Raw genomic sequence first — 22,264 nt, forward strand, 5'->3', positions numbered from 1 at the left:
CGGAGTTCGAAAGAGGTAATAAATAGAATTAGAACAGGAACACGTAAAGGAGATAAAATAAAAGGAAGAACGTCAAGAATAATGAAACGAAACGGAAAACGGTTTATAAGACCACCGAGTCACAAGAAAAAAAAAACACTTTTCAAAGAAAATGGAAAATCATTTAATGGGAAAGAAAATAAGAAAATTAAAAACGGAGAAAACTTGACTTCAGGATTGTGGTGGCCGATGTCGTAACGTCCCTGACCGGTGAACGCCAGATTGGGGTTCTGGTCCCGTTCATACTCGTTAGTTCCTTTAGTCTTTGCGACCTCACCATCCTTGTGAGCTAAGGATAGGTTGTTTTGGGGAGCATATAGATCTATCTGCTGAATCATCAGCAGCCATTGCTTGGCCGTCCTTGACCCTAGCTTGGGTGGAGAGGGGACTTGGGCGCTGATCACATGTATACATGGACAGTCTCTAGGGCATTGTCCAGCTTGATAGGGCCATATTACTGTCCCTCACAACTGTCATTCATGAGTGGCATTTAAACCTTTAAACCTCCTTGGTCCTAGCATGGGTGGAGAGGAGGCTTGGGCGCTTTCATAAGTATATATGGTCAGTCTCTAGGGCATTGTCCTGCTTGCCTCTGCCATTCATGAATGGCCTTTAAACCTTTAAACCTTCAAATACGCAAAGAGATGATAAGACGGATGAAACGGAGAATCGAAGGGAAACAAGAGAAAGGAGACAGAGGGAAAGGAGAGAGGAATGGAAGAGACGGAGAAGATGAGAAAGGGCGTTAGAATGGAAGACTGGGGGGATATATGAGAGGGGGAGGAGTCGGGTGGTGGGGGCGTGTTGTATGAAACCGGATCAGGGGAACCGGAGGTTCGATTTCAAGGGGGAACGAAATTCATGTTTGCGTTCCAGCAAATACGAGAGAGAGAGAGAGAGAGAGAGAGAGAGAGAGAGAGAGATAGTATTCAAAATGATTGGAAAAATAACAAAGAGAGAGAGAGAGAGAGAGAGAGAGAGAGAGAGAGATAGTATTCAAAATGATTGGAAAAATAACAAAGAGAGAGAGAGAGAGAGAGAGAGAGAGAGAGAGAGAATTAAAAATGATTGGAAAAATAACCGCGAGAGAGAGAGAGAGAGAGAGAGAGAGAGAGAGTATTCAAAATGATTGGAAAAATAACCGCGAGAGAGAGAGAGAGAGAGAGAGAGAGAGAGAGTATTCAAAATGATTGGAAAAATAACCGCGAGAGAGAGAGAGAGAGAGAGAGAGAGAGAGAGAGGGGAAATAGTATTCAAAATGACTGGAAAAAGAACCAGAACAGAGAGAGAGAGAGAGAGAGAGAGAATTAAAAATGATTGGAAAAATAACCGCGAGAGAGAGAGAGAGAGAGAGAGAGAGAGAGAGAGGGGAAATAGTATTCAAAATGACTGGAAAAAGAACCAGAACAGAGAGAGAGAGAGAGAGAGAGAATTAAAAATGATTGGAAAAATAACCGCGAGAGAGAGAGAGAGAGAGAGAGAGAGAGAGAGGGGAAATAGTATTCAAAATGACTGGAAAAAGAACCAGAACAGAGAGAGAGAGAGAGAGAGAGAATTAAAAATGATTGGAAAAATAACCGCGAGAGAGAGAGAGAGAGAGAGAGAGAGAGAGAGAGGGGAAATAGTATTCAAAATGACTGGAAAAAGAACCAGAACAGAGAGAGAGAGAGAGAGAGAGAGAATTAAAAATGATTGGAAAAATAACCGCGAGAGAGAGAGAGAGAGAGAGAGAGAGAGAGGGGAAATAGTATTCAAAATGACTGGAAAAAGAACCAGAACAGAGGAGAGAGAGAGAGAGAGAGAGAATTAAAAATGATTGGAAAAATAACCGCGAGAGAGAGAGAGAGAGAGAGAGAGAGAGAGAGAGAGAGAGAGTATTCAAAATGATTGGAAAAATAACCGCGAGAGAGAGAGAGAGAGAGAGAGAGAGAGAGAGAGACGCACGTACTACTACTTCAGGATCTCTATTCTGTTACAAGGTAAACACAGATTCCGAGGTTGATTAATTCTCTTGAAAATATAAACAGCAAAATCACATTAGAGCTTCGACGCTTTCAAGTAAAGTACACGAGATTAGTCGGACATTTCAAGTGTCTTTAAATTTCTTTTCTTCATTATAGAAAAATATTTATATTTAATTTCTAATATATTCATACACTACATACAGATTGGATAAAATATTTTGGGATTCTGGCTATAAAATATCCTAATAATAATATTTATCTTAAGAAACTTCATTATCAGTGATGTGTATTGGCACACAAATGATTGAAGAATAGTTTATCTTTAAATGTGAATATCCAAAACTTCATCGAAACAACAAAGGTAACAATAGAAATTCATAATTTGAACCCTGAACCCAGAAGAACCTTCACATTCACAAATGGGTGCCCTAAGATTATTATTATTATTATTATTATTATTATTATTAATAATAATAATAATTTTAAAATTATTATTATTATTATTATTATTATTGTTAATAATCTGAAAGAAGATGAATTAAAAGATCTATCGACTTAATCAATATTATTATTACTAGCCAAGCTACAACCCTAGTAGGAAAAGCAAGATGCTGTAACACCAAGGGCTCCAACATGGAAATATAGCCCAGAGAGGAAAGGAAATAAGGAATAAATAAACGATAAAAGATGTAAACAATTAGAATAAAATATTTTAAGAACAGTAACATCAAAATAGTTTTCACTCAAGAGCGATCGATGTTTCAATGTATAGTTACACAACCGCAAAGCGTAATTAGTTAATGAAAAAAAACAAGTTTCCTGAATTATACGTAATGAGACGGTTATAAAATCATATTTACATTTTATTATAATTATCATTATTATTACTAGCCAAGCTACAACCCTAGTTGGAAAAGCAAGATGCTATAAGCCCAAGGACTCCAACAGGGAATAATAGCCCAGTGAGGAAAGGAAATAAGGAAATAAATAAATGATGAGAACAAATTAACAATAAATCATTCTAAATACAGTAACAACGTCAAAACCAATATGTCATATATAAACTATAAACTTACTTATGTCCGCCTGTTCAACATAAAAACATTTGCTGCAAGTTTGAACTTTTGAAGCGCTACTGATTCAACCACCCAATACGGAAGACTACTCCACAACCTTAAGCCATTCGCTCCCTCCAATAACTATTAATCATACCTACAAGCCAGCGATGGAGATGAAGTCCCAAAGGATATTTCTTATCAAGCTAATGGAGATTTTATTTCACCTTTTTGATCCATTTGGTGTCATTTTCAATTACACTTTACTTTTGTCATCTCTTTAATCAGAATTTTATTCATTGAAACCTTTTAAGAGCTTCAAATGTTCAAACTTGCAGCAAATGGTTTTACGTTGGACAGGCTGACATAACCTTTTTTTATGATTTATATATGAAACATATATTTTGATGTTACTGCGTTTTTAGAATATTTTATTTTAATTGTTCATTATTTCTTATAGCGTTTATTTTCTTATTTCCTTTCCTCACTGGCCTTTTTTTTTTATCTAAATTCAGGAAATTTATTTTGTTTTCAGCTGTGTTACTAATTTGAAAATGTTTCCGTTTCTCAAAATCCTATAATAGTCATTATTATTATTATTATTATTATTATTATTATTATTATTATTATTATTATTATTATTATTAGCTAAGCTACAACCCTAGTTGGAAAAGAAAGGTTCTATAAGCCTAAGAGCTCCAACAGGACAAAATAGCTTAGCAAGGAAATGAAACAAGAAAATAAATTGCAAGAAAATTAATGAACAATTAAAACGAAACATTTTAAGAACAGTAACAGCATCATGATAGATCTTTCATATTTAAACTATAAAAACTTCAAAACAAAAAACAAGAGGAAGAGAAATAAGATAAAGTAGTGTGCCCGTGTGAACCCACAAGACCAATCTTTCTCTGTTTCCTGTGTTTGCGAAACTGTTTAGGCCAGCCGAATGAGAGATTCATTTTAGGTATCTGACCCTATAGTCATTTTTTTTTTTTTTTAGCGCGGCAGATTTGCACCGACTCGCAGCGGTGCCCTTTTAGCTCGGAAAAGTTTCCTGATCGCTGATTGGTTGGACAAGATAATTCTAACCAATCAACGATCAGGAAACTTTTCCGAGCTAAAAGGGTACCGCTGCGAGTCGGTGCAAATAATTCTAACCAATCAGCGATCAGGAAACTTTTCCGAGCTAAAAGGGCACCGCTGCGAGTCGGTGCAAATGCGCCTCATTAAAAGAAATTGACTATAGTTATTTTCATCATGGCGTATAGGCGTCAATGACCCTAGATGTCAGGATGCCAGAAAACCTCAAATCAATCAATCAATCATCATGGCATAGCCAACGTTCATTCAGAAAGTGGCAGTTAATTCTAATAGCCAGGCCTTCTCCTTCATGAGGCTCAATACTACACAGTATTCTAGAAGTTTTATTCCAGCTGTTACCAAGTTGTGGAATGATCTTCCTAATCGGGTAGTTGAATCAGTAGAACTTCAAAAGTTCAAAGTTGGAGCAAATGTTTTTATGTTGACCAGGCTGACATGAGTCTTTTTATTGTTTATATATGAAATATTTGTTTTTGACATTGTTAATAGTTTATATAGGACATATCTGCTTTGACGCTGTTTTTAGAATGATATATTGTTAATTTATTCTCATCATTTATTTATTTCCTTATTTCCTTTCCTCACTGGGCTATTTTTCCCTGTTGGAGCCCTTGGGCTTATAGCATCTTGCTTTTCCAACTATGGTTGTAGCTTGGCTATTAATAATAATAATAATAATAATAATAATAGTACTCAGGTCCTGATATTACTTGAAATTCCTGTCTTGAGTTTTGATAGGCCGTAAGCGTGATGTCTACGAGTACCTACAGTTTTATGTTTTGTCTTTTACCCCAGTTTTACGAATGCCTAGAGACCCTTTTTTATTGATTTAAATTTTTTTTCTTTATATTTTGCTTTCCGTAATCTTCTCGGATATTCTATAATGTGGGATGTTAACGAAAATATTATCTCATCGATAAGAATCGATATCAACAGGGTTTAAACTTGTGCTGCTGCTTTTTACCTTAGATTACCTTAAAACTTTTCTAGTTTCCTTAAATGTTAAGCCAGTAAAACCGAAATTACCTTAGAATTGCCTTGAAACCATGAAAATTACCTCAAACAAAGGTAATTACTTAAAAAGTTTAAACCATGGATATCAATCAGGAGCCCCTTGTATTTAACATTACCTCCGCCAACGAGGTTGGAAGGAGGTTATGTTTTACCCAATTTTTGTGTGTTTGTTTGTGAACAGCTTCCTGGCCACAGTTTTCATCGTAGAGTAATGAATCTTGCTGGGATTAAATGGTATGTAAAAAAACTGGAAATGGTTAAATTTTGGAAGGTCAAGGTAAAAGGTCAAGGTTACGGTCAAGCAAAATGTCCAATTCACGTAATCAGCCACAAGTTTGGACATGGTTGCCACAGAGACTTCAGACTTGGTTCATATTTGAGTGTATGAAAATCCATGACAATTAATACATGTTAAAGTCAAAGGTCAAGGTCAAGCAAAGGTCAAATTTTGGTCATCAACCATGCGACCTCAATTTTAATCGTAAAGAAATGAAACTTGCAGGGATTTTAAACTTATGTAAAGAGCTGGAAATGATTTGGAAGGTCAAAGGTCAAGGTAACGGACGATTCAAAACGTCCAAAGTCAGTCCAAAACGTCGAGAAGTAGGCTGCCCTGGCGGAGGTCTGCACTCTTCTGAGTGCCCCTCAAGTTATTCATAAAAATAAATTTTTTGAAGAAGCTTTTTACCAACAGATTCTAATATTTAAGACAAAATTGTTAAGAATATCAAGTAAAAGACACGAATATCTTCATAATTAATATTAAATAAGAAAAAATGTATATGATTACGTAAAACTGAGATATCAATATGCTTAATTAATAAAAGAGGCCAGGGTACAGATTTACTTTGGAAATATTTTGTTCACCTGAAATGCCATAGTTTATTTATATTCTTTTATAAGCTGCTGTTAAGCTCTCAATTTAACAGTGTTTTATACAAAATGCCACGGATGATTACACAGATAAATCATGATTTATTTCAAGTCGATAAAGTTGTTTACCAAAACAAATTGGTAAACATCTTCAAGAGTTTACTTGGCCAATATTGTTGCGGCCTATTGGTAACGTCTCTGCCTGATGATCACCAGACTGGGAGTCGTGTCCCGCTTAAGCTCGATAGTTCCTCTAGTGTCTGCAACCTCATCATTCTTGTGAGCTAAGAATAGGCAGTTTGGGGGAGTCTATAGATCTACCTGCTAAGTCATCAGCAGCCATTGCCTGGCCCTTTCTGGTCCTAGCTTGGGTGGAGAAGGGGCTTGGGAGCTGATCATATGTATTTTTGCTCAGTCTCTAGCGCAAAGTCACTGTCGCTTGCCTGTGCCATTCGTGAGCGACCTTTGAACCTTAAAAATATGATTGTATATTATTCAAGTAAATACTTAATTACTTTATATTAGTTTATCATAGACTTTTTCTAAGTTTTATTAGAATAAATATAAAGGATATAATTTGGATCATTAATAACTTCATGCTTTATCAGGAATTTCTTCAAAACAGGAAAAGTTCTGAGAGTTAATACCATACCAGCTGTGACCAAGTTGTGGAATGGTCTTCCTAAATGAGTAGTAATATCAGTAGAACTTCAAAAGTTCAATGTAGCAGCAAATGTTTTTATGCTGAACAGGCTGACATAAGTCCTTTTATAGTTTATATATGACATATCTGTTTTGACGTTGTTACTGTTTTTAGAATGTTTATTGTTAATTTGTTCTCATCATTTATTTATTTCCTTATTTCCTTTCCTCACTGGGATATTTTCCCCTATTTGAGCCCTTGAGCTTATAGCATCTGCTTTTCAAACTAGGATTGTAGCTTGGCTAGTAATAATAATAATAATAATATTAATAATAATGATAATAATAATAATTTTCCCGCTCCTTTTTTCCTAAGCGTTTCCAGTACTTTTTCCAGAAGTTGCTAAATCCTGGATTGCTGTGTACGTTGCTAAGTATCCTGTCATGCCTCAATGGACAGATATCTTGGCTTAGGACGAAACTGCGCTAGTATTAGTCTACCTTTTCTCTAGGGACAGAGGAACTCTGGATATAGATTTTCGTTTTGAATCTGAAATCAGACGAAATATAAGACGGAGTTGATGGAATACATTCTAGGAAAGCGTTTTTCTCTCTCTCTCTCTCTCTCTCTCTCTCTCTCTCTCTCTCTCTCTCTCTCTCTCTCTCTCTCTCTCTATATATATATATATATATATGTATATATATTCCTTTTATTCTTTATTTATAACAAATGACATAGTTGTCAGTGACCTTAGATGTTAGGATGACAGAAAACTCCAAATCTCTCTCTCTCTCTCTCTCTCTCTCTCTCTCTCTCTCTCTCTCTCTTATATATATATATATATATATATATATTATATTATATATATATATATGTATATATATTCCTTTTATTCTTAATTTATAACAAATGACATAGTTGTCAGTGACCTTAGATGTTAGGATGACAGAAAACTCCAAATCATTCTCTCTCTCTCTCTCTCTCTCTCTCTCTCTCTCTCTCCCCTTCTTCTTCTTTTTCTTCTATTCTTACGGTCATGATCAAAGAGCATAGCTAAGAGCGTACGATATTGAAAACAGATCTGACTGAAGATTGGTCCAGTCAAGGCTTGGGCAAAAACCTTGGTCTACCAACTGTGATGTGTGGTACTATACTCATTTTTTTTAATAAGGCGCATTTGCACCGACTCGCAGCGATGCCCTTTTAGCTCGGAAAAGTCTTCTGCACTCTGATTGGTTAGAATTATATTGTCCAACCAATCAGCGACCAGGAAACTTTCCCGAGCGAAAAGGGCACCCCTGCGAGTCGGTGCAAAAGTCAGCAATTTAATTGATATCTATTGTTGTGTGATTGACAGGTTTATCGGATTGACTTTGCAAACATCAAAGGTCTCCATTAGGGCAAACTGATCATTGTCTAAAGTACATGTATTTAAAAGTGTATCTTCATACATTTTGGAGGTTTCTGGGAGGAAGTTAATCGTCAGATTAAAAGTAGGGTTTAAGACAGATTCTAAGAAAAGAAAGGGAGCAATAAACGAAGTTTGGAGAAAAGAAAGAAAACGATTAATGAAATTTTGAAGAGAAAACCGAATGGTTAAGATAGTTTTAGAAAAAGAAAGGGAACAATATATAAGTTTTAGAGAAAAGAAAGGGAACAATATATAAAGTTTAGAGAAAAGAAAGGGAACAATCTATAGTTTAGAGAAAAGAAAGGGAACAATATATAAAGTTTAGAGAAAAGAAAGGAAACAATATATAAAGTTTAGAGAAAAGAAAGGGAACAATATATAAAGTTTAGAGAAAAGAAAGGGAACAATATATAAAGTTTAGAGTAAAGAAAGGGAACAATATATAAAGTTTAGAGAAAAGAAAGGAAAATATATAAAGTTTAGAGAAAGGAAACAATATATAAAGTTTAGAGAAAGGAAACAATATAAAAAGTTTAGAGAAAGAAAGGGAACAATATATAAAGTTTAGAGAAAAGAAAGGAAACAATATAAAAAGTTTAGAGAAAGAAAGGGAACAATATATAAAGTTTGGAGAAAAGAAAGGGAACAATGTATAAAGTTTAGAGAACAGAATGGGAACAATATATAAAGTTTAGAGAAAAGAAAGGAAACAATATATAAAGTTTAGAGAAAGAAAGAGAACAATATATAAAGTTTAGAGAAAAGAAAGGGAACAATCTATAGTTTAGAGAAAAGAAAGGGAACAATGTATAAAGTTTGGAGAAAAGAAAGGGAACAATATATAAAGTTTAGAGAAAATAAAGGAAACAATATATAAAGTTTAGAGAAAATAAAGGAAACAATATATAAAGTTTAGAGAAAATAAAGGAAACAATATATAAAGTTTAGAGAAAAGAAAGGAAACAATATATAAAGTTTAGAGAAAAGAAAGGGAACAATATATAAAGTTTAGAGAAAAGAAAGGGAACATAAAGTTTAGAGAAAAGAAAGGAAAATATATAAAGTTTAGAGAAAGAAAGGAAACAATATATAAAGTTTAGAGAAAGAAAGGGAACAATATATAAAGTTTAGAGAAAATAAAGGAAACAATATATAAAGTTTAGAGAAAAGAAAGGAAACAATATATAAAGTTTAGAGAAAGAAAGGGAACAATATATAAAGTTTAGAGAAAAGAAAGGGAACAATCTATAGTTTAGAGAAAAGAAAGGAACAATTTATAAAGTTTGGAGAAAAGAAAGGGAACAATATATAAAGTTTAGAGAAAAGGAAGGAAACAATATATAAAGTTTAGAGAAAGAAAGGGAACAATATATAAAGTTGTTTAGAGAAAAGAAAGGGAACAATATATAAAGTTTAGAGTAAAGAAAGGGAACAATATATAAAGTTTAGAGAAAAGAAAGGAAAATATATAAAGTTTAGAGAAAGGAAACAATATATAAAGTTTAGAGAAAAGAAAGGAAACAATATATAAAGTTTAGAGAAAAGAAAGGGAACAATATATAAAGTTTAGAGAAAAGAAAGGGAACATAAAGTTTAGAGAAAAGAAAGAAAAATATATAAAGTTTAGAGAAAATAAAGGAAACAATATATAAAGTTTAGAGAAAAGGAAGGAAACAATATATAAAGTTTAGAGAAAGAAAGGGAACAATATATAAAGTTTAGAGAAAAGAAAGGGAACAATATATAAAGTTTAGAGAAAAGAAAGGAAAATATATAAAGTTTAGAGAAAGAAAGGGAACAATATATAAAGTTTAGAGAAAAGAAAGGGAACAATATATAAAGTTTAGAGAAAATAAAGGAAACAATATATAAAGTTTAGAGAAAAGGAAGGAAACAATATATAAAGTTTAGAGAAAGAAAGGGAACAATATATAAAGTTTAGAGTAAAGAAAGGGAACAATATATAAAGTTTAGAGAAAAGAAAGGAAAATATATAAAGTTTAGAGAAAGGAAACAATATATAAAGTTTAGAGAAAGGAAACAATATATAAAGTTTAGAGAAAGAAAGGGAACAATGTATAAAGGTTGGAGAAAAGAAAGGGAACAATATATAAAGTTTAGAGAAAATAAAGGAAACAATATATAAAGTTTAGAGAAAGAAAGGGAACAATATATAAAGTTTAGAGAAAAGAAAGGGAACAATGTATAAAGTTTGGAGAAAAGAAAGGGAACAATATATAAAGTTTAGAGAAAATAAAGGAAACAATATATGAAGTTTAGAGAAAAGAAAGGAAACAATATATAAAGTTTAGAGTAAAGAAAGGAAACAATATATAAAGTTTAGAGAAAAGAAATGGAACATAAAGTTTAGAGAAAAGAAAGGGAACAATATATAAAGTTTAGAGAAAATAAAGGAAACAATATATAAAGTTTAGAGAAAGAAAGGAAACAATATATAAAGTTTAGAGAAAGAAAGGGAACAATGTATAAAGTTTGGAGAAAAGAAAGGGAACAATATATAAAGTTTAGAGAAAATAAAGGAAACAATATATAAAGTTTAGAGAAAGAAAGGGAACAATGTATAAAGTTTAGAGAAAGAAAGGGAACAATATATAAAGTTTAGAGAAAATAAAGGAAACAATATATAAAGTTTAGAGAAAAGGAAGGAAACAATATATAAAGTTTAGAGAAAGAAAGGGAACAATATATAAAGTTTAGAGAAAAGAAAGGGAACAATATATAAAGTTTAGAGTAAAGAAAGGGAACAATATATAAAGTTTAGAGTAAAGAATGGGAACAATATATAAAGTTTAGTGAAAAGAAAGGAAACAATATATAAACTTTAGAGAAAGAAAGGGAACAATATATAAAGTTTAGAGAAAAGAAAGGGAACAATCTATAGTTCAGAGAAAAGAAAGGGAACAATGTATAAAGTTTGGAGAAAAGAAAGGGAACAATATATAAAGTTTAGAGAAAATAAAGGAAACAATATATGAAGTTTAGAGAAAAGAAAGGAAACAATATATAAAGTTTGGAGAAAAGAAAGGGAACAATATATAAAGTTTAGAGAAAAGAAAGGGAACAATATATAAAGTTTGGAGAAAAGAAAGGGAACAATATATAAAGTTTAGAGAAAAGAAAGGAAACAATATATAAAGTTTAGAGAAAAGGAAGGAAACAATATATAAAGTTTAGAGAAAGAAAGGGAACAATATATAAAGTTTAGAGAAAAGAAAGGGAACAATATATAAAGTTTAGAGAAAAGAAAGGGAACAATATATAAAGTTTAGAGAAAAGAAATAAAGCGATTTTTACTCAGCAAGTCCTGTTTTTGACTCAGAAAAGTCCTGATGTTTTACTGAGCAATCTTGTTTTTTTTTTTTTTACTCAGCAAGTCCTGTAATTTGATTCAGTAAGTCCTGCATTTTGACTCATCAAGTCCTGATTTTTGACGAGGTAAGTCATGTTTTTTGACTCAGCAAGTCCTGTTTCTTTCTTTTTACTCGGCGTCTTTTTTTTTTTTTTTTTTTTTTTTTTTTTTTTTTTTTTTTTTTTTTTTGACTGCTCAGCAAGTCCTGTTTTGTTTTTTGTTTTATTATTATTATTATTATTATTATTATTATTATTATTATTATTACTCGGTCAGTTCTGTTTATTTTTTATTTTTACTCGGCCTGTTTTGACTCGGCAAGTCCTGTTTTTCTTCTTTACTCGGCCTGTTTTCACGTGACGTGACGGTGACGTACCGTTTAGTGTGATTATGTCCATTTATTTACATGGAAGAAATTTTAACGTGACGTGACGTGTGACGTGACGTGACGTGACGTGACGGTGCAGTGTGATGTATCAGCCTTTACGGGAAAAGCGCTTCTAGTTCATGGTAAAGAAACCTTATTTGGCATTCGCGTCTTCCCTTTCTGTTACCACTGTCTTTTCATCTGGGGTTACACAAGAAGGGAGGAGTTGGCTATTATTGATTATCATCTATTTTTCTTATACTCTCTCTCTCGCTCTCTCTCTCTCTCTCTCTCTAGTGACACAGTACCAAGACGTGGACTCAATCCTGAGAATGGTTTTACGTTATGAACATCAGTCATTTTCCTCACACACACACACACACACACACACACACACACACACACACACACACACACACACACTACTGACGCACACACACATTCATATGAGCAATTTACACACCATTTCACAATGCACTAGATGAGGTTACCTACAAATATAAACGTGTAGATAAATGTATTCCTAATATATATATATATATATATATATATATATATATATATATATATATATATATATAATATATATATATATAATATATATATATATATATATATATATATATATATATATATATATATATATATATATATGTATATATATACATTATATATGTATATATATAAACATTATATATATATATATATATATATATATATATATATATATATGTACTTAGTGTAAATTTATATATATTTATATAAAAACATTATATATGTATATATATATATATATATATATATATATATATGAAGATGGGTGATAATGAGGCATGAGAGCTAGGGAGAGCAAACAAACGAAGCCAGGCAAATGTAGAGAGCCTCTGTGTTCTGGTAACTCAGCCAGTGTTACCAGCTATGGGGATTTATCCCTATATTTGGGGATTTTGGGTGTCTGATAGGGATATTCTGTACAAATTTCCAGGAAGAAGAAACATGAAGTATAGTGAGTAATTTCTATATTAGAAGAAAATATATTTCTGGAAATGGAGATTTTTGGTTTGTTTTGAGGATTGTTTATCATGGGTTTTGGGGATTTATAGACTAACCTATGTGGCAACACTGCAGTTACTCAGCCTTCATGTAAACCAGTTGGAGAACTTGGAGCTTACATCGTTTCGTAACTAAACACCGAACCTGGCGGATCATGTGTTTGGAGGAGGGACAGTCCGATTGGTTTCTTTATTTCTTCCCACTTCCCTTCTTTCCCTTCTTTCCTTCTTCGAGCTCTTCCTTATTTAGAATGAGGAAGTACAAAGGCCATAGATATCCTTATAAGGAAATTATTGACGTAGAAGAAATAATGGATACAAGATAATTCATTAGATTAATAACAGCAACCTATTTTTTGTAGCGTGAAAATTGTACGGGGAAGCTCTTTGATTTGAGCATTCATTGGAATCTCTCTCTCTCTCTCTCTCTCTCTCTCTCTCTCTCTCTCTCTCTCTCTCTATCTATCATGAAGTTCGTTTAATAGTAGGTTTACCATTAATTTTACACCCACACACACGCAAACACTCACAGATGCACACACACACACTCATATATATATATATATATATATATATATATATATATATATATATATATATATATGTATGTATATATATATATATGTATATATGTATAATATATATATAATATATATATATATATATATATATATATATATATATATATATATATATATATATATATATATATATATATATATATATATATATATATATATATATATATATATATATATATATATATATATAATATCTTTACTTCCCAATTTGAAAGTGATGCATTACGAAACATGTGCCCAAAGCGATGTGTTCACCGCGACCCTGTAGGAGTGATATCTCTCCATAGTATTGAGGCTAGTTAGCGATTGCTCAATCCGGCTCTTAGGCCTAGTAGGCCTACGCCTATTGTTCAAAGCGCAAGGCTAAGTGAAAGCTTAAACATTTGATGTCCCACTTAGGAGATGTTACGAGAGGAAGGAACTTACCCCACTCTCTCTCTCTCTCTCTCTCTCTCTCTCTCTCTCTCTCTCTCTCTGAGGAAGCGAATCCAGGTTATTTTCTGGGCTGGTGATTTCGGAACTCCCTTGATGGAGCCAGTGAAGCCAGATAATGCTGACAGTGCTCTTGTAGCGATGCCCTTTAAAATATATATATATATATATATATATATATATATATATATATATATATATATATATTATATATATATATATATATATATATTACCGTATATTATTATTATTATTATTATTATTATTGTTGTTGTTAATTGCTAAGCTGTAACCCTAGTCGGAAAAGCAGGATGCTATAGGCTCAGGACCTCCAACAGCAAAAATAGCCCAGTGAGGAAAAGAAACAAGGAAAAATAGACTATTTTAAGAACAGTAACATTAAAATAAATATTTCCTATATAAACTATGAAAAGTTTAACAAAACAAGAGTAAGAGAAATAAGATACAATAGTGTGCCCGAGTGTACCCTCAAGCAAGAGAACTCTACCCCAAGACTGTGGAAGACGATGTTACATAGGCTATGGCCCTACCCAGGACTAGAGAATAATGGTTTGATTTCGGAGCGTCCTTCTCCTAGAAGAGCTGCTTACCATAGCTAAAGAGTCCCTTCTACCCTTACCAGGAGGAAAGTAGCCACTGAACAATTACAGTGCAGTAGTTAATCTCTTAGAGAAGAATAATTGTTTGGTAATTTCAGTGTTGTCAGGCGTATGAGGAAAGAGGACAATGTGTAAAGAATAGGCCACACTATTCGGTGCATGCGTAGGCAAAGGGAAAGTGAACCGTAACAAGAGTGAAGCATCCAATGTAGTACTGTCTGGCCAGTCAAAGGATCTGTTATTAGTCCACTGCCGAACACAGGTCAGAGACCTGCCCTTCCACTTGCGTCTGTTTATGGTCTTTCTTTGCCAGTCCACACCCGTAAACTTTCATAGTTCGTCAGTCCATTGTCTTTTCTCCCTTCCTCTACTTTATATATATATATATATATATATATATATATATATATATATATGCTATATATAATGCTATATATATATATATCTATCTATCTATCTATATATATATATATATATATATATATATATATATATATATATATATATATATATATATATATTCTTGCGGTATAGAAGAAGCAGATGACATGTTTAGAATTCTCAATTCTCGCGGTATAGAAGAAGTAGACGACCTTTTTAGAATTCTCAATTCTCCCGGTATAGAAGAAGCAGACGACGTGGTATAGAAGCAAACGACCTCTTTAGAATTCCTAATTCTCGAGGTATAGAAGCAGACGACACTTTTAGAATTCCTAATTTTCGAGGTCTAGAAGAAGTATACGATCTTTTTAGAATACTCAATCCTCGCGGTGTAGAAGAAGCAGACGCCCTTTTTAGAATTTTGAACACTCGTTTTTTCTAGAAGAGGTTCTTCTTCTTCTTAAAGTTGATAGGCGACACAATAACCTGTTGAATTGCTCGCCCCCAGAGCACCGTCATCAAAGGACATAAATCAAAAAGGAAAATTATTCAGGGAAGTGTGACGTGTTTGAGTCTAATTTTAGTCTTCTGGACAGGGCTTAAACCTTAGTTTGAGGTAATTTTCCTGGATTCAAGGTAATTTTAAGGTAATTTCGGTTTTACTAGCTTTAAGATTTAAGGAAATTAGAAGAGTTTTAAGGTAAACTAAGGTAAAAAAGCAGCAGCATTTGAGGTAATGGCCACATGGCACATGCTCGAGTTTAAACCCTGCTTCTGAAAGCGTTGTATACGTTTTGGATGCTGTCTGAACAAAGATCTTGTACTAATTTTTGGTTATTGTGACTTCCCTCTCTCTTCTTCCCGTCTTGCTTCCATTTCCCTCCCTTTCTTCTCGTCTTGCTTCCATTTCCCTCTCTCTTCTTCCCGTCTTGCTTCCATTTCCCTCCCTTTCTTCCCGTCTTGCTTCCATTTCCCTCTCTCTTTCTTCTCGTCTTGCTTCCATTTCCCCCTCTCTTTCTTCCCGTCTCGCTTCCATTTCCCTCTTTCTTTCTTCTCGTCTTGCTTCCATTTCCCTCTCTCTTCTTCCCGTCTTGCTTCCATTTCCCTCCCTTTCTTCCCGTCTTGCTTCCATTTCCCTCTCTCTTTCTTCTCGTCTTGCTTCCATTTCCCCCTCTCTTTCTTCCCGTCTCGCTTCCATTTCCCTCTTTTCTTTCTTCTCGTCTTGCTTCCATTTCCCTCTCTCTTCTTCCCGTCTTGCTTCCATTTCCCTCCCTTTCTTCCCGTCTTGCTTCCATTTCCCTCTCTCTTTCTTCTCGTCTTGCTTCCATTTCCCCCTCTCTTTCTTCCCGTCTCGCTTCCATTTCCCTCTTTTCTTTCTTCTCGTCTTGCTTCCATTTCCCTCTCTCTTCTTCCCGTCTTGCTTCCATTTCCCTCCCTTTCTTCCCGTCTTGCTTCCATTTCCCTCTCTCTTTCTTCTCGTCTTGCTTCCATTTCCCCCTCTCTTTCTTCCCGTCTCGCTTCCATTTCCCTCTTTCTTTCTTCTCGTCTTGCTTCCATTTCACTCTCTCTTTCTTCCCGTCTCGCTTCCATTTCCCTCTTTCTTCTCGTATTGCTTTCATTTCCTTATCTCTTTCTTCCCGTCTCGCTTCCATTTCCCTCTTTCTTTTTTCTCGTCTTGCTTCCATTTCCCTCTTTTCTTTCTTCTCGTCTTGCTTCCATTTCACTCTCTCTTTCTTCCCGTCTCGCTTCCATTTCCCTCTTTCTTTTTTCTCGTCTTGCTTCCATTTCCCTCTTTTCTTTCTTCTCGTCTTGCTTCCATTTCACTCTCTCTTTCTTCCCGTCTCGCTTCCATTTCCCTCTTTCTTTTTTCTCGTCTTGCTTCCATTTCCCTCTTTTCTTTCTTCTCGTCTTGCTTCCATTTCACTCTCTCTTTCTTCCCGTCTCGCTTCCATTTCCCTCTTTCTTTTTTCTCGTCTTGCTTCCATTTCCCTCTTTTCTTTCTTCTCGTCTTGCTTCCATTTCACTCTCTCTTTCTTCCCGTCTCGCTTCCATTTCCCTATCTCTTTCTTCTCGCCTTGCTTCCATTTCCCTCTCTCTTTCTTCTCGTCTCGCTTCCATTTCCCTCTTTCTTATTTCTCGTCTCGCTTCCATTTCCCTATCTCTTTCTTCTCGCCTTGCTTCCATTTCCCTCTCTCTTTCTTCTCGTCTCGCTTCCATTTCCCTCTTTCTTATTTTTCGTCTTGCTTCCATTTCCCTATCTCTTTCTTCTCGCCTTGCTTCCATTTCCCTCTCTCTTTCTTCTCGTCTCGCTTCCATTTCCCTCTTTCTTATTTCTCGTCTTGCTTCCATTTCCCTATCTCTTTCTTCTCGCCTTGCTTCCATTTCCCTCTCTCTTTCTTCTCGTCTCGCTTCCATTTCCCTCTTTCTTATTTCTCGTCTTGCTTCCATTTCCCTATCTCTTTCTTCTCGCCTTGCTTCCATTTCCCTCTCTCTTTCTTCTCGTCTCGCTTCCATTTCCCTCTTTCTTATTTCTCGTCTTGCTTCCATTTCCCTATCTCTTTCTTCTCGCCTTGCTTCCATTTCCCTCTCTCTTTCTTCTCGTCTCGCTTCCATTTCCCTCTTTCTTATTTCTCGTCTTGCTTCCATTTCCCTATCTCTTTCTTCTCGCCTTGCTTCCATTTCCCTCTCTCTTTCTTCTCGTCTCGCTTCCATTTCCCTCTTTCTTATTTCTCGTCTTGCTTCCATTTCCCTATCTCTTTCTTCTCGCCTTGCTTCCATTTCCCTCTCTCTTTCTTCTCGTCTCGCTTCCATTTCCCTCTTTCTTATTTCTCGTCTTGCTTCCATTTCCCTATCTCTTTCTTCTCGCCTTGCTTCCATTTCCCTCTCTCTTTCTTCTCGTCTCGCTTCCATTTCCCTCTTTCTTATTTCTCGTCTTGCTTCCATTTCCCTATCTCTTTCTTCTCGCCTTGCTTCCATTTCCCTCTCTCTTTCTTCTCGTCTAGCTTCCATTTCCCTCTTTCTTATTTCTCGTCTTGCTTCCATTTCCCTATCTCTTTCTTCTCGCCTTGCTTCCATTTCCCTCTCTCTTTCTTCTCGTCTCGCTTCCATTTCCCTCTTTCTTATTTCTCGTCTTGCTTCCATTTCCCTATCTCTTTCTTCTCGCCTTGCTTCCATTTCCCTCTCTCTTTCTTCTCGTCTCGCTTCCATTTCCCTCTTTCTTATTTCTCGTCTTGCTTCCATTTCCCTATCTCTTTCTTCTCGCCTTGCTTCCATTTCCCTCTCTCTTTCTTCTCGTCTCGCTTCCATTTCCCTCTTTCTTATTTCTCGTCTTGCTTCCATTTCCCTATCTCTTTCTTCTCGCCTTGCTTCCATTTCCCTCTCTCTTTCTTCTCGTCTCGCTTCCATTTCCCTCTTTCTTATTTCTCGTCTTGCTTCCATTTCCCTATCTCTTTCTTCTCGCCTTGCTTCCATTTCCCTCTCTCTTTCTTCTCGTCTCGCTTCCATTTCCCTCTTTCTTATTTCTCGTCTTGCTTCCATTTCCCTATCTCTTTCTTCTCGCCTTGCTTCCATTTCCCTCTCTCTTTCTTCTCGTCTCGCTTCCATTTCCCTCTTTCTTATTTCTCGTCTTGCTTCCATTTCCCTATCTCTTTCTTCTCGCCTTGCTTCCATTTCCCTCTCTCTTTCTTCTCGTCTCGCTTCCATTTCCCTCTTTCTTATTTCTCGTCTTGCTTCCATTTCCCTATCTCTTTCTTCTCGCCTTGCTTCCATTTCCCTCTCTCTTTCTTCTCGTCTCGCTTCCATTTCCCTCTTTCTTATTTCTCGTCTTGCTTCCATTTCCCTATCTCTTTCTTCTCGCCTTGCTTCCATTTCCCTCTCTCTTTCTTCTCGTCTCGCTTCCATTTCCCTCTTTCTTATTTCTCGTCTTGCTTCCATTTCCCTATCTCTTTCTTCCCGTCTCGCTTCCATTTCCCTCTTTCTTTTTTCTTGTCTTGCTTCCATTTCCCTCTTTTCTTTCTTCTCGTCTTGCTTCCATTTCACTCTCTCTTTCTTCCCGTCTCGCTTCCATTTCCCTCTTTCTTTTTTCTCGTCTTGCTTCCATTTCCCTCTTTTCTTTCTTCTCGTCTTGCTTCCATTTCACTCTCTCTTTCTTCCCGTCTCGCTTCCATTTCCCTATCTCTTTCTTCTCGCCTTGCTTCCATTTCCCTCTCTCTTTCTTCTCGTCTCGCTTCCATTTCCCTCTTTCTTATTTCTCGTCTTGCTTCCATTTCCCTATCTCTTTCTTCTCGTCTTGCTTCCATTTCACTCTCTCTTTCTTCCCGTCTCGCTTCCATTTCCCTCTTTCTTTTTTCTCGTCTTGCTTCCATTTCCCTCTTTTCTTTCTTCTCGTCTTGCTTCCATTTCACTCTCTCTTTCTTCCCGTCTCGCTTCCATTTCCCTCTTTCTTTTTTCTCGTCTTGCTTCCATTTCCCTCTTTTCTTTCTTCTCGTCTTGCTTCCATTTCACTCTCTCTTTCTTCCCGTCTCGCTTCCATTTCCCTCTTTCTTTTTTCTCGTCTTGCTTCCATTTCCCTCTTTTCTTTCTTCTCGTCTTGCTTCCATTTCACTCTCTCTTTCTTCCCGTCTCGCTTCCATTTCCCTCTTTCTTTTTTCTCGTCTTGCTTCCATTTCCCTCTTTTCTTTCTTCTCGTCTTGCTTCCATTTCACTCTCTCTTTCTTCCCGTCTCGCTTCCATTTCCCTATCTCTTTCTTCTCGCCTTGCTTCCATTTCCCTCTCTCTTTCTTCTCGTCTCGCTTCCATTTCCCTCTTTCTTATTTCTCGTCTTGCTTCCATTTCCCTATCTCTTTCTTCTCGCCTTGCTTCCATTTCCCTCTCTCTTTCTTCTCGTCTCGCTTCCATTTCCCTCTTTCTTATTTCTCGTCTTGCTTCCATTTCCCTATCTCTTTCTTCTCGTCTTGCTTCCATTTCACTCTCTCTTTCTTCCCGTCTCGCTTCCATTTCCCTCTTTCTTTTTTCTTGTCTTGCTTCCATTTCCCTCTTTTCTTTCTTCTCGTCTTGCTTCCATTTCACTCTCTCTTTCTTCCCGTCTCGCTTCCATTTCCCTCTTTCTTTTTTCTCGTCTTGCTTCCATTTCCCTCTTTTCTTTCTTCTCGTCTTGCTTCCATTTCACTCTCTCTTTCTTCCCGTCTCGCTTCCATTTCCCTATCTCTTTCTTCTCGCCTTGCTTCCATTTCCCTCTCTCTTTCTTCTCGTCTCGCTTCCATTTCCCTCTTTCTTATTTCTCGTCTTGCTTCCATTTCCCTATCTCTTTCTTCTCGCCTTGCTTCCATTTCCCTCTCTCTTTCTTCTCGTCTTGCTTCCATTTCCCTCTCTCTTTCTTCCCGTCTCGCTTCCATTTCCCTCTTTCTTCTCGTCTTGCTTCCATTTCCTTATCTCTTTCTTCCCGTCTCGCTTCCATTTCCCTCTTTCTTCTCGTCTTGCTTCCATTTCCCTCTCTCTTTCTTCCCGTCTCGCTTCCATTTCCCTCTTTCTTCTCGTCTTGCTTCCATTTCCCTCTCTCTTTCTTCCCGTCTCGCTTCCATTTCCCTCTTTCTTTTTTCTCGTCTTGCTTCCATTTCCCTCTTTCTTTCTTCTCGTCTTGCTTCTATTTCACTCTCTCTTTCTTCCCGTCTCGCTTCCATTTCCCTCTTTCTTCTCGTCTTGCTTCCATTTCCTTATCTCTTTCTTCCCGTCTCGCTTCCATTTCTCTTTCTTTTTTCTCGTCTTTCTTCCATTTCCCTATCTCTTTCTTCTCGCCTTGCTTCCATTTCCCTCTCTTTCTTCCCATCTTGCTTCCATTTCCCTCTATAATTCTTCTCGTCTTGCTTCCATTTCCCTCTCTCTTTCTTCTCGCCTTGCTTCCATTTCCTCCATCTCTCTTCCTGTCTTGCTTCCTTTCCCTCTCTCTTTCTTCCCGTCTTGCTTCCATTTCCCTCTCTCTTTCTTCCCCTTTCTTGCTTCCATTTCCCTTGTATCTTTCTTCCCGTCTCGTTTCCATTTCCCTCTCTCTTTCTTCTCGTCTTGCTTCCATTTCCCTCTCTCTTTCTTCTCGCCTTGCTTCCATTTCCCTTTTATCTTTCTTCCTGTCTCGCTTCCATTTCCTTCTCTCTTTCTTCCCGTCTCGCATCCATCTCCCTCTCTCTTTCTTATCGTCTTGCTTCCATTTCCCTCTTTCTTTCTTCCCTTCTTGCTTCCATTTCCCTCTCTCTTTCTTCTCGTCTTGCTTCCATTTCCCTCTTTCTTCCCGTCTCGCTGCCATTTACCTCTCTCTTTCTTCTCGTCTTGCTTCCATTTCCCTCCTCTCATCTCGTCTTGCTTCCATTTACCTCTCTCTTTCTTCCCGTCTTGCTTCCATTTTTCTCTCACTTTCTTCTCGTCTTGCTTCCATTTCCCTATCTCTTTCTTCTTGTCTTGCTTCCATTTCCCTCTCTCTTTCTTCTCGTCTTACTTCCATTTCACTCTCTTTCTTCCCGTTTTGCTTCCATCTCCCTCTCTCATTCTTCCAGTCTTGCTTCCATTTCCCTCTATCTTTGTTCCCGTCTTGCATCTATTTCCCTCTCTTATTCTTACCGTCTTGCTTCCATTTCCCTCTCTCTTCCTGTCTTGCTTCCATTTCCATCTCTCTTTCTTCCCGTCTTGCTTCCATTTCCCTGTCTCTTTCTTCCCGTCTTGCTTCCATTTCCCTCTCTCTTTCTTCTCGTCTTGCTTCCATTTCCCTGTCTCTTTCTTCCCATCTTGCTTCCATTTCCCTGTCTCTTTCTTCCCGTCTTGCTTCCATTTCCCTCTCTCTTTCTTCTCGTCTTGCTTCCATTTCCCTGTCTCTTTCTTCCCATCTTGCTTCCATTTCCCAGTCTCTTTCTTCCCGTCTTGCTTCCATTTCCCTCTCTCTTTCTTCTCGTCTTGCTTCCATTTCCCTGTCTCTTTCTTCCCATCTTGCTTCCATTTCCCTGTCTCTTTCTTCCCGTCTTGCTTCCATTTCCCTGTCTCTTTCTTCCCGTCTTGCTTCCATTTCCCTCTCTCTTTCTTCTCGTCTTGCTTCCATTTCCCTCTCTCTTTTTTCCCATCTTGCTTCCATTTCCCGGTCTCTTTCTTCCAGTCTTGCTTCCATTTCCCTCTTTCTTTCTTCTCGTCTTGCTTCCATTTCCCTCTCACTTTCCTCTCGTCTTGCTTCCATTTCTCTCTCTTCTCGTCTTGCTTCCATTTCCCTCTCTGTTTCTTCCCGTCTTGCTTACATTTCCCTCTCTCTTCTCTTTTTGGTTCCATTTCCCTCTCTCTTGCTTCCATTTCCCTCTCTTTCTTCTTGTCCTGCTTCCATTTCCCTC

Source organism: Palaemon carinicauda, chromosome 14 (genome assembly GCF_036898095.1).
Source record: "Palaemon carinicauda isolate YSFRI2023 chromosome 14, ASM3689809v2, whole genome shotgun sequence".
NCBI classification, from domain to species: domain Eukaryota; kingdom Metazoa; phylum Arthropoda; class Malacostraca; order Decapoda; family Palaemonidae; genus Palaemon; species Palaemon carinicauda.